The sequence below is a fragment of the Panicum virgatum genome, chromosome 3N, assembly GCF_016808335.1.
Source record: "Panicum virgatum strain AP13 chromosome 3N, P.virgatum_v5, whole genome shotgun sequence".
Classification (NCBI taxonomy): domain Eukaryota; kingdom Viridiplantae; phylum Streptophyta; class Magnoliopsida; order Poales; family Poaceae; genus Panicum; species Panicum virgatum.
The window spans coordinates 18,478,410-18,490,777 of NC_053147.1; the positions used below are offsets into that span (position 1 = coordinate 18,478,410).

A 12,368-nucleotide genomic window follows, 5' to 3' on the forward strand; every position below is an offset into this window, starting at 1 on the left:
TTTTAACTAAACAAGATAGAGCAGCGCAGTTTCATATAGCATTCAACATAAGCGCTCACTGTTTTATGTTGTTATTCAACATATTACACATCAGGTGCCAAAACCCACAAGATAGATCAGAAGACTATTTTATTCATAGCACTAGCACCATGACATGACAGAAATATTTTTTGATCTCAGCCATATGCAAATATCTGTTATTTTATTATTGTAGCGCTCTCTATCTGCTAAGGAGCGTTCATGGATGTGCCTTCTACAGCAGTGGTGGTCCCGGAAGTTCTGGAATAATATAAGCTGCAAGAGGGTAATTTTAGAAGGATATATGATAACAGTATAATTAAGAAACAATTATGAATAAAAATGATGGTGTCCGGCACTTACAGGTTCCGCATCTGGCCCCGGGTGGAAACACTTTGTCATACTTGCGCCCGAGACTAACAAGCCTCTCCACGCTTATCTGCTGCTCGTCTTGTTCGGTGAGGACAGAACAAATGCCAACTAGGTTACTGTCTTCCACTACCTTCTTGCATTTTTTACTTGGGTCATGGCTTTGTGGGGGATCTTTTTTTATGACACCCATGCAGTGTTTGAAAACATTTATCTTGAAAACGAAGAAGCTCCCATGAGCAAGCGCTACGAGCATAGTAAGAGCTAAGACAAAGACCAGAGGATGAAGGATTGTTTTAGTAGTAGCCATTCCTGCACTACTAGGATTGCTGCGAGAGATGTGAACCTTACCCAGCACCTGCACATCTTTATATAGGCATGAGGGGAATCCATGTCTAATAACTAATAAATGTCCATGATCTCTTGGATCATTTGAGAATCCATGTCTATCAACTCATCAACGGCCGTGGATCTTTGATATAGCATGTGAGAATCCAGGTCTCACTATGAATTAATTTGTGCATATACTAAATATATTTGCTTCCATATGGAGGTTGTGGAATCCATGTCTAATTACTACTCATAATTGTCTATAAATCTTTCAAACAGCATGAGAGAATCCAAAGTAGTCTAACCACTAATCAATGCCCATGCATCTTTCCCTCTTAGTTTAATACTATATATCCATACCTCATGCCTGTTTGTCTAATACTATATACTATATGCATTAGCATATGAAGATCCAAGTTCCACTACAAATTAATGTCCATAAATCTTTGAATGGATTATGCTACTTTGGAGAAAAATCTATACTAGTCTATACTCTAGAGGGTGAAAAGATTGAAACTATTTCTCACCAAGATTAGACCCACCGTACCCCTTACAGAGAACCCACTTAATAGAGCTAGAGGTACCAAAGTTTGGAGAAAACCTCAAAACCACACATTAGAAATAAATCTACTTAAAAAGTCAAACTTTTTTCACTCATAAACTGATACTGTTGGTCCCACCACAACCCTCCCCTCTCCTACCCCTTAATCTTAGGGCTAATTGATGCTAATTGCCTGTCATTTTGAAAAGAAATTAAATAAGAAATTACCTATCATTTTCCTCTCCACCCCCTTAATCCCTTATATGCCACGACTAGTGGACTGTGGGAAGTCTATGTGTCATAGGCCCTGTTTGGAGGCGCGACGTCCAATCGCGCGTCGCGTTTACGCGAACGCGGCTCCGCGGCCGCTTTTCGAAATCGCGGGTGGACAGTTGATTTCTTCGGACTCCATACTGCAGGCTTCTTCTAGTCGCGCGTCCGTCGCAGGGTGTTTGGCGGAATTATTCCGCTTATCTCGCGAAAGTTTCATCGCGAACGCGGAAAACGCGGTTCCAAACAGGCCTATAGACAACGGTGGCATATAAGGAATTACTAGTTTTTTTTGTGCCATATAAGAAAATTGCTCTAGGATATTGATCCAAGTTGTATATCCATAATAATTTGATGATACATCTTTCTTCACCTCATTCTCTTCTTTTAACTCGGCACCATCACGATACTCATTTTATGTCATTATATACGATGCATTAGGATTAGCATTATTAGGCTCCGTTTGGATCCAAATGCTAATAGACGAAAATACTAAACCAAACTGTAGCACAAATCTATCAAAACAGAAGTTCTAATAACATAAGCTAAATTTTAGTTAAGATTTAAAAATATTAATATAGATATAAGTGCCAATATGTGCTATAGTTTATTACTAGCATAGTGCCAGTGCGTTGATACTGATAATATAATAGATTTACGTAATATCATTAACAAAGTAATATCACCAACTTTATGCTCGTTCACTCCACAGTCTGTGTTGTGGTCATGCGAGGTATTGATTGTCTGCATCCGATTGGAATTCTGTTTAATTTGTCCGAGTTTGAGTTAAGATTTTAATTGATAAAAGACAGTCCGGCTCGCATATGAGATAAATTAAGGTCCACCTGTCAATGACACAAGACAGATCAAACCAAAAATTTAGGTAGAAATTTTAGTAATAAAATAGGTAATATATATCTAGATTAAAAACTCTTTTCAATTGGGCTATAGAGTTCTCTCTGTTTTCAAAAACTGTTTTCACGGGCACGTGGGCTAGTAGAGTTCTCTCCGAGACTTCGACCTGCACGTGGGCAGTGCGCACTGAGGAATGGTACCCCTGCAGTACGCGTTTTAGCGTAAAAACAAATGCAGCAGGGTACGCGACCCCATACGCATCGCTTGCGGACGAGCTGCCGTCCGCCAAATCCAGAGGAGGTAGTTAGGGCTGGAAAAAAAAAAAAAGCTCGTTAAGCTGGCTCGGTGGCTCGTTTCAAAATTGCTTCGATTACGTTCGTTTTTTTTTTAAAATAAAGATTAGTTGATTTGGAACAAAAGTCAATTTTGGCAGGCTCGGCTCGGCTCGTTATGCTCGATTTGAAATTGCATATCAAACAACGCGGGAGACTATAATAAATACGAATATATTGATTTCGAAGAAAGCTCGAAAAAAGTCGAGGCTCGGCTTGGGCCCGTTTGGTTGCGCGATGTAAAAATTTTGAAAAGGCATCTTTCTACATTTGAAGTACTAAACATAGACTAATTACAAAAATAATTACAGAACTCGTCTGTAAATCGCGAGACGAATCTAATGAGCCTAATTAATTCGTCATTAGAGGTTATTTACTGTAGTATTACTGTAGTAATTTAGCATCTAATAACAGCTAATTAGGTTCATTAGATTCGTCTCGCCATTTACAGACTGCTCATTAGATTCGTCTCGCCATTTACAGACAGCAGTCGCAATACGTTTTTTATTTCGTCTAGATTTAAGTCTCTATACATGTGTCGGAAATTTTTTTTGGAATTTTGGTTTTTGCATCTAAACACGGCCTCGATTCCACCCCTAGAGGTAGTGGCCTCCCGCTACGCCGCCACCATGGCACGGGCCTGCACCGCCCAACCACCTCGCGTCGGGGGAGAGAGGGGCAGGGCCGTACGCCGCCGCCGCCGCGCCGGTCAAGCCTCCGCCCCACCGAGTGTCGCGCCGCGCCGGTCGAGCCTCCGCCCTGCCCAGTGTCGCGCCGTGCGGAGCCGTCGTCGCCGCCGGCCAGCCGCGCCCTGCAGTCCGTGCCGACCGTGCGCGAGATGGAGGACGGAGAGATTCGCGCCACCGCGCAGCGCGAGCCTCCGCCGGCGCGCCGCGCGGCCCTCCGCCTACGCGGGCCGAACACCTCCGCCCCGCGCACTTGAGGCGAGGAGGGGCGCCGAGCGAGTGGCGGCGACGACCTCCGCAGCCGGCGCGCCATGGCCGCCTCCACAGCCGCCGCGCCATGGCCTCCGCGCGGGGGAGCTCGATCCCATGGCCGGCGCGCGAGAGGGGGGGAGGGCGGCGCGGGCTGAAGCGAGGCGCGACGCGTGGGCTTCTGCCGCCGGCACCTGGATTTGGCCGCGGTCAACGCCTGAAGCAGGGAGGCGCGGAGCAGGGGAGCCTCCGGTTCTGGCCGAGCTCTAGGAGGGAGGGGGCCGCCGGTTCTGGCCGAGCTCGAGTAAGGAGGGGGTCGCGGCCGCCGTCGGAGGGGAGCAGGGAGGGGGCGGCCGGCCCGCGCATCGCCCCGCCCGCGCGCTGTCCGCGTGCGCGCGCGCCGCCGCAGTCGCGAGCGCTTGCCGGAGAGGGAGGTCGCGCGCGCACGCCGCCCCGCCCGCGCGCCACCCGCGCGTGCGCTTGCCATGGACGCCGACGCCATCTGCTACCGCCTGGGTGTCCGCCTGGAGCTGCCGCCGCCCACGAGGGCCCGCCGCCGCGGCTCCGCGCTTGGCCGAGAGGGAGCTCTGCCGCCAGATCTCAAGGCCGCCGAGCTCGAGGGAGGAGGAGGTGTCGCGCTGGGAGGGAGGGAGCTCCGCCGCCAGGTCCGCTGCTCGCTAGCTTTGGATGCAGGGGGGGCGCGGATCCGTGGAGAGAGCTCCGCCGCGAGGCCCGCCGCTCGCCGACACGGGATGCAAGGGAGGGGGGCTCGGTTCCACGCGCAGATCCGGGGAGCTCGCCCGCCGGAGCCTCCGTCGAGGGCAACGACGACCGCCATGGCGCGCGGCGGAGCTCGACGCGCCCCGCCATGGCGCGTCGGGGAGCTCGAGGAGGCCCGCCATGGCGCGCGCGCAGATCCTCTGCACGCCGCGAGGGAGGGAGGGAGGTGGCGCCGGGGACAGGGGCGGAGGCGCTGCGCCGGGGAAGGAGGCGACCGACGCCGGGGAAGGAGGCGACCGGTGGAGGGGAGGGGGGGTTAAAAACAGGGGTTAATTGCATATGTGACATTATAACTTCACTGTGTTTGAAGCGTACCATTACTTCTTAAAAAATTATGCCAGTGCCACTATAATTAACCTGCCGTTGGAAATACACCATTATGTACGTCTAACACCATGTTAGGTCCATTTGCAGACGTATCCATACGCCCCTGCCCCCTCCTTACTCCATAGGCGGTTTAAAATCTAAAACCAATAACACTAGAGAAATATAATTAGTAACAAAGGAAAGCCCTATGTTATGCTATTACTATCTCTAGATGGGTTTGCAACCTAAGGTGACAAGACACAAATCAAGCTCTAGTAAAGTAAAATGCTCAAAGTAAAGACAAGAATCAAAGTGAGCAAGAGAAGTAACCAAGGTTGACACAAGAATATATCCCGTTGTGTCGATGACTTGCTGGTCACCCCTAATCCACGTTGAGGTGGATTCCAAGAATCAACCGCTCCTCTATCAAGAACCTCTTGATCTTGAGCCGGCTTGAAACAAGGAACCGCTCCACACCTCGATTCCACTAGAGTTACTCTTCACCACTCCAGTGAGGTGAGCACAAAACCTCTCACAACCGAAATCGAGGCTCCTCAACAATCTCCTTGGAGGAGCTCCACGAAATCCACTTCTCCAAGCCGTCTAGGGAGCGGCAACTCCCAAGAGTAACAAGTTGATGACGCTTGCTTGAAGTATCCTTAATGCCACAAAGCTCAAAACCTTGATGCAATGCACTAGGAAGCTCTCACACTCTCAAAAATACAATCTCTAAGCAAGTGTGTGTGAGAGAGGGATGCCTTAACTCTAATGTGTCAAGAATGCTATCTAAATGGCCAAGAGGACCTCCCAATGGCCGGGCATTGGGTATATATAGACACCCCTCAAAAAACTAGCCGTTACACTCTTTTCTGCGAAGTCGCGGACCGTCCGCGTTTCAAAAACCGGACTGTCCGCCGTTATAAACCAGTGAGTCAGAGTGCAATAAATGCATGTCAGAACTAGCCGTTAAGCCCTGGCGGACCGTCCGCGCCTCATGAGCGGACCGTCCGCAGTTTAACTTTTGAGCCCAGACCAGAGAAACATCCTCTCTGGTACAAATTTGAAAAATAGTGGCGGACCGTCCGCCCACCTGGGCCGGACCGTACGCAAACCCACCAGAGACTCTGCAAGCTCTCTGGAACGGTCGCGGACTGTCCGCCCCTCTAGGCCGGACTGTCCGCTAGCCCACCAGAGCCTTTGCAAGCTCTCTGGAATAGGAGCGGACTGTCCGCCCCTCATGCGCGGACTGTCCGCCGTTACTCAGTAAACTCTCGAACTTAGTCTATTTCGAATCTTTTCAAAACGCCGTTAACCCTCATGCATGCAACTAGACATTTTGAGCAAAATGGCACTAAAGACCCGTCAAGCATGAGTACACAACCCCTCTTGATAGTACGGCTAACTATCCAACAAATCCGGTCACTTTTCATCCACTAAACGCCCTGTGGCCGGTAAAATGCAAAAGACCTATTTTATACCTTTGCCTTGAGCCCGAGCTTTGCTCATCATCTCCAAAACTCCATACGTTCACAACCAAATATCTTTCATCCGTGAATCAACCTATACTCATCATCTCAAATGAAATCGTTAATCCACAAACCGTTGTCATTAATTACCAAAACTCGAATTAGGGGCCTGGATGCTTTCAATCTCCCCCTTTTTGGTAATTGATGACAACACTAAATTTTGGAGTGATAAAAGTGTTCAAGTCAACTTTATACACTAGGCATAAGGTGGACTTGGAATTGAACTTTGGAAGAACTTACTCATTTTCTTGAAAATTTCAGAATATGGTATGAATAAATTCACCAAGTTCGATAAGTAGAGAGAACTCCCCCTTGATATGTGCATATAAATTTTCATGAATACCAAGTACACATATATATATTTGAATCTTTTGACGGAGTTTTCCCTACAAGTGGAAATCGAGGCATACAAGATACAAGATATATATGATATGGACTTTATCATGGTTAGCACAACCTCACAACCACAAGATGAACATAAATAGATAAGAGTAGCATAAACCACATAGTTCATCACACAATACAAACCAAAAGTTCAAATCCAAACACAAGTCTCAAATAGAGTTCATCAAAGACACAAATAAACATGAGAGGCAAGCGGAAGCCGAAGACGAATGATCTCCATAAGAAGTCCATGAGCTCCCCCTAGATCCAAGCACTCCAAAGCTCCTTCTCCCCCTTTGGCATCAATTGCCAAGAAAGTCAAACGGCTGGTGGAGGAGGTGGCGGTGGGTAGAACGGCTGGTGCGGATAGAACTCTGGAGGCGGCACTGGAGCTGGAAACACTGAGTAGAAGTGGTCAGTAAACCCTGTGAAAGCTGTACTGAAGACATCAAAGCGCTGCTCTAGCTGCTCCTGTCTCTGCTCAAGCTGCTCAAACTACTCAGAAGAGGGCAAATCCTAAAAACGTGAGTCAAGAGCTGCTATATCCGAGTGTAAACTCTCATGAAACCCCTGCATCTGAGCCATCATAGGCTGGAACATCTACTGCTGCATGTTCTGAAAGTTGAGGTTCATCTGATTCTGCATCTGACTAGCCAACCCCGCAATCTGAGAGGACATGCTCTCCTGTATTGATGCAAAGTATGGGTCAAAATAGCCAGCTGGAGGAGCCCACTGCTGCTGTGCTGGATGATGCGGTGGTGGCATGGCATGCTGAGGTGCAGCTGCTCCCATATGAGCATCATCATCACTATCATCTTGCCCCTGTGCTTCATCATCCATATCATCTCCAGGGAAAGGAGTCAGAGGCCTCAAGAGAAAAGCATTGTCATTCTTGAATGGCCTGAAAGGTGTGTGTTTGCTTTCACATAACCCTCTGAAGCTAGTCTTAACTTTGATGATGGACATAATGTATGGAGCAAAATACAAGTTCATCTCCATGTTAAGCCTCAAATCTGCAAGCTGATCCATGATAAGAGCAATGACATTTATCCTATTTCCATTCATGACATGAGATATCACATTCCAATATTGTCCTCTAATCTTGTCCTTGTTGCCACTCTTAGGCATGAATGTGACTCTAGCAATCTTATTGATCACTGCAGGATGATGCCTCAGACCCTGAGTGCCCCCAAAAGTTCTAGCAATTCCAAGATGTGCAGGCTCATAGAACATGGGATAGTCATTCTCATCTAGAGGGTTTTCTAACACAATATTCATACTTTGCTCACTAGTGATGAAATTATAATCCAATTCATTTGCCTCAGCAAACTGTGCAAATGTAGCACCATAGGTTCTTTTGTCAGTTGTCCACCTAAATGTTTCCTCAACCATATTGATCTCTAGAGTGGCATAGAATTGGCGTATCACAGTTTCATTCCAATCACACCTATGCTGCAGAAAATTAGCTAACCCCATTTGCTGAAATCTATCTACTAGATTAGTCATGACTTGTTGTTGTCTCATGTAGCCTATGTCAATGGTCTGATGTTTGAATACATTTTTCTTAACTAGATGACCAAAGTAAACATCTTTTTGTACCTCGGTTTTGAAGAAGAGAATGTTTGTGTCACGAGGCAAACTAAACTGATCCACTGCTCTTGCATTTGCATAGCTTTCTGCAGTCCACTGTCGGCTAGGTAGATCTAGCCCCATCAAATCTGTAACATCATTGTCAACTCCCTCAGTATCTTCCTCTGAAGACTCATCACCAACATCTCCCACTGAAGATGCAGCAGCCATCTCACTGACATTTGGAGCATAGTTCACATCGTCCGAGTCATCACTGTCTCTTTGTCTCTTGGAAGTCAACACCTTCTTAATTTTTGAAGCAGTGGCCTTGATGATCTTCCGGGGTGGCCTGAGATCAAGATTTAACCATAAGAGCAATTACTAGAGTCATAGAATCAATCCTTAATGATATAACTCAATTCAGCACTGATCTGAAAGAAAAAAAATCTGATACTAGCGGACCGTCCGCACTTCTGAACGCGGACCGTCCGCGGTTCATGAACTACCACGGCGGACCGTCCGCGTCCAGCAGGCGGACTGTCCGCGACCCATCTGTTCTGCGCAGGAACAAAAAATCGCCCTCATCTTTGATTCACCCACATTTTGAGTTTCGATTCAAATCCACCAACCAAAATTAAACTATAGCATCTCCTCATCACTAGAAATAAGATCCCCCAAGTATTTTCAAGATTCCATAGTCCAAAAATAGATCGGAGCATCTAACCCTAACTCTTTCCAATAAAAAAACCAAGAACAAGAGTTAGGGATTCATCGAAATACCGAGAGGACATGATGCACAATCTTGAGAAGAGTCCGGGGATGTGCTCGGACCGTCCGGGAACCACTCCAAAAAGGCTTGACCTTGTTGTCTCCCCCACGTGCTTGAGAGAGAAAGAGAGAGACCTTTTTGATGTTTGTGTGCGGTTTGGTGGAGGGGAGTGAGAGGGACATCCAATATAAGTCAAGTCTGGCCGACCCCACCTTTCTGTCCAGTCGCGGACTGTCCGCGATATCCCGGCGGACCGTCCGATTTTTAAATTTTTACACTGCAAACCAACTGAAACTGCCTCTGGTAAAAACTGCCCAGCACAGGCGGACCGTCTGCGGTCCTTTGGCGGACTGTCCGCCCATTACCCGCGGACTGTCCGCAGTACCAAATTTCAGACTGTCCAGAATTGTGCCAATTTTCTCAATTCCAACTCCGATTTGGGATCATTGCTCATATAAAAATCCAAAAATCTCAAATATTGCATAAAAACCTTCAAAAGACTCATATGAGCAAGTTTCAACAAAAATTCAAACATAAATCGAGTAGAATCATGAAAACTCATAAATGGCTCAAAAATACCTCAAAAATTCAGAAAAAAAGAAACAAGGAGAGCATGAAAGAACCATATACCATATGTGCTAGTTTTCAAGCCACATTTGAGAAGTCAATGATATTTAACTCATTTCTCAACTTGCAAAACCGAGATTCATCCAAAGGCTTAGTAAATATATCGGCTAATTGATCATCCGTGCCAATACCATCAATCTTGATATCACCCTTGTTCACATGATCTCTAAGAAAATAATGGCGGATATCAATATGCTTGGTTCTTGAATGTTGAACCGGATTAGAGGCAATCTTCACGGCACTTTCATTATCACACAACAAGAGAATTTCATCAAATTTCACACCATAATCTAGAAGAGTTTGCTTCATCCATAACAATTGTGCACAGCAACTTCCGGCCGAGATATATTCCGCTTCGGCGGTTGAAAGAGCTACGGAATTTTGCTTCTTTGATGACCATGATATAAGAGATCTTCCAAGAAATTGACAACCACCGGAGGTGCTTTTCCTATCAACCTTGCACCCCGCATAATCCGAATCCGAGAATCCAACCAAATCAAAATGAGCACCCTTAGGATACCACAAACCAATATTAGGAGAATATTTCAAGTATCTCAAGATCCTTTTGACGGCGGTCAAATGACATTCTCTAGGTGCGGCTTGAAATCGTGCACACATGCAAACACTAAACATGATGTCGGGCCTAGATGCGGTCAAATAAAGCAAACTACCAATCATAGAACGGTAAAGCTTTTGGTCAACCGGGTTACCTCCCTCATCTAGGTCGAGATGCCCATTTGTGGCCATAGGAGTCTTGATTGGTTTTGCATCTTCCATACCAAATTTCTTCAAGATATCCTTCACATATTTTGATTGACACACAAAGGTGCCTTCCTTGAGTTGCTTGATTTTAAGTCCAAGAAAGAAACTCAATTCACCAATCATGGACATCTCAAATTCCCTAGACATCATTTCACCAAATTCCTCACAAAAGCTTGGGTTAGTTGAACCAAAGATAATATCATCAACATAAATTTGACAAACAAACAAATCTTTACCAGTATCTTTAGTGAACAAAGTAGTATCAACCTTACCAATTTTGAAGCCCTTAGAAATAAGAAAATCCCTCAATCTTTCATACCAAGCTCGTGGAGCTTGCTTAAGACCATAAAGAGCTTTAGAGAGCTTGTATACATGATTTGGCTTCTTCGGATCTTCAAAACCGGGAGGTTGCTCGACAAAAACAAGTTCACTAATCTTGCCATTCAAGAAAGCACTTTTCACATCCATTTGAAAAAGTTTAATGTTGTGAGAGCAAGCATAAGCTAATAAAATTCTAATAGCTTCTAATCTAGCAACGGGAGCAAAAGTTTCACCGAAATCCAAACCTTCGACTTGAGTGAAGCCTTGAGCTACCAATCTTGCCTTGTTTCTCACAACCATTCCATCTTCATTTTGCTTGTTTCTAAAAACCCATTTTGTGCCAATAACATTATAATTCTTGGGCCTCTCTACTAAATCCCAAACTTGATTCCGGGTAAAATTATTTAATTCTTCATGCATAACATTCACCCAATCCGGATCTCTCAATGCTTCATCTACACGGTTAGGTTCAACAAAAGATACAAAAGAATAATGTTCACAAAATGAAGCAATGCGAGATCGAGTTTGGACACCCTTACTAATATCACCCATGATTTGATCCACCGGATGATCCTTTGCAAGAACATGATGAATTCTTTGAGGAACAATGGGTTCTTGAGTTGATGAAGAAGGTGCACTAGATGAACCAATTTGATCTTGTACTTAAGAATCATCATTACTTGAATCTTGTACAATTTGTTGTGCTTGATCATTTGAGATAGAAGTTGAAGGATTAACTCTAATAGAGATAGAAGGACCATCTTCATCTTCATCTTCTTCTCTTGGTCTAACATCACCAATTGACATATTTTGCATTGCATTTCTCAAACCATCACTTCTCACATCATCAAGATTTTCTTGTTCATTATGAGAACCATTTGTTTCATCAAACTCAACATCATATGCTTCTTCAACAATGCCATGAGTTTTGTTGTAGACTCGATAAGCCTTGCTATTAGATGAATATCCAAGAAGAAAACCCTCATCACATTTGCTTTGAAACTTTGATAACCGAGTTCCCTTCTTGAGAATATAGCATTTGCAACCAAACACTCTAAAATATGATATATTTGGCTTCCTTCCAATGAGCAACTCATATGGGGTCTTGTTATGAAATCTATGGCAATACAATCTATTAGAGGCATGACAAGCCGTGTTGATTGCTTCGGCCCAAAAGCTATCCGAAACATTATACTCGGAGAGCATTGATCTTGCCATATCAATCAAAGTTCTATTTTTCCTCTCAACAAGACCATTTTGTTCCGGAGTGTACTTGGTTGAGAATTCATGCTTGATTTCTTTCTCATCACACTATATCTCAACTCTTGTGTTTCTAAACTCACTTCCATTGTCACTCCTTACTTTTTTCACCTTAAGCTCAAATTCATTTTCGGCCCTTGTAAAGAATTTCTTGAATGTGTCATATGTATCGGCCTTGTCATGAAGAAAGAAAACCCATGTATATCTTGAGTAATCATCTACTACCACAAGACAATAGCAATTTCCACCAATACTTCTATATGTTGTAGGACCAAATAAATCCATATGCAATAATTTCAATGGTCTCTCGGTTGACATGACACTCTTAGTGGGATGAGTATTTGCAACTTGCTTTCCGGCTTGACATGCACTACAAAGTTTATCTTTATCAAACTTCACATTCTTCAAGCCAAC

General features: G+C 45.0%; 1 long non-coding RNA gene across 1 annotated transcript; it reads right to left on the reverse strand.

The window, feature by feature from the left end:
- Positions 1–34: 34 nt before the first annotated feature.
- On the reverse strand, positions 35–1,382 carry LOC120668166. Its single transcript, XR_005672268.1, has 2 exons — positions 382–1,382; positions 35–294 (listed from the first exon to the last, which is right to left on the reverse strand). It is a non-coding gene; the product is annotated as an uncharacterized LOC120668166 (long non-coding RNA).
- Positions 1,383–12,368: the final 10,986 nt, after the last annotated feature.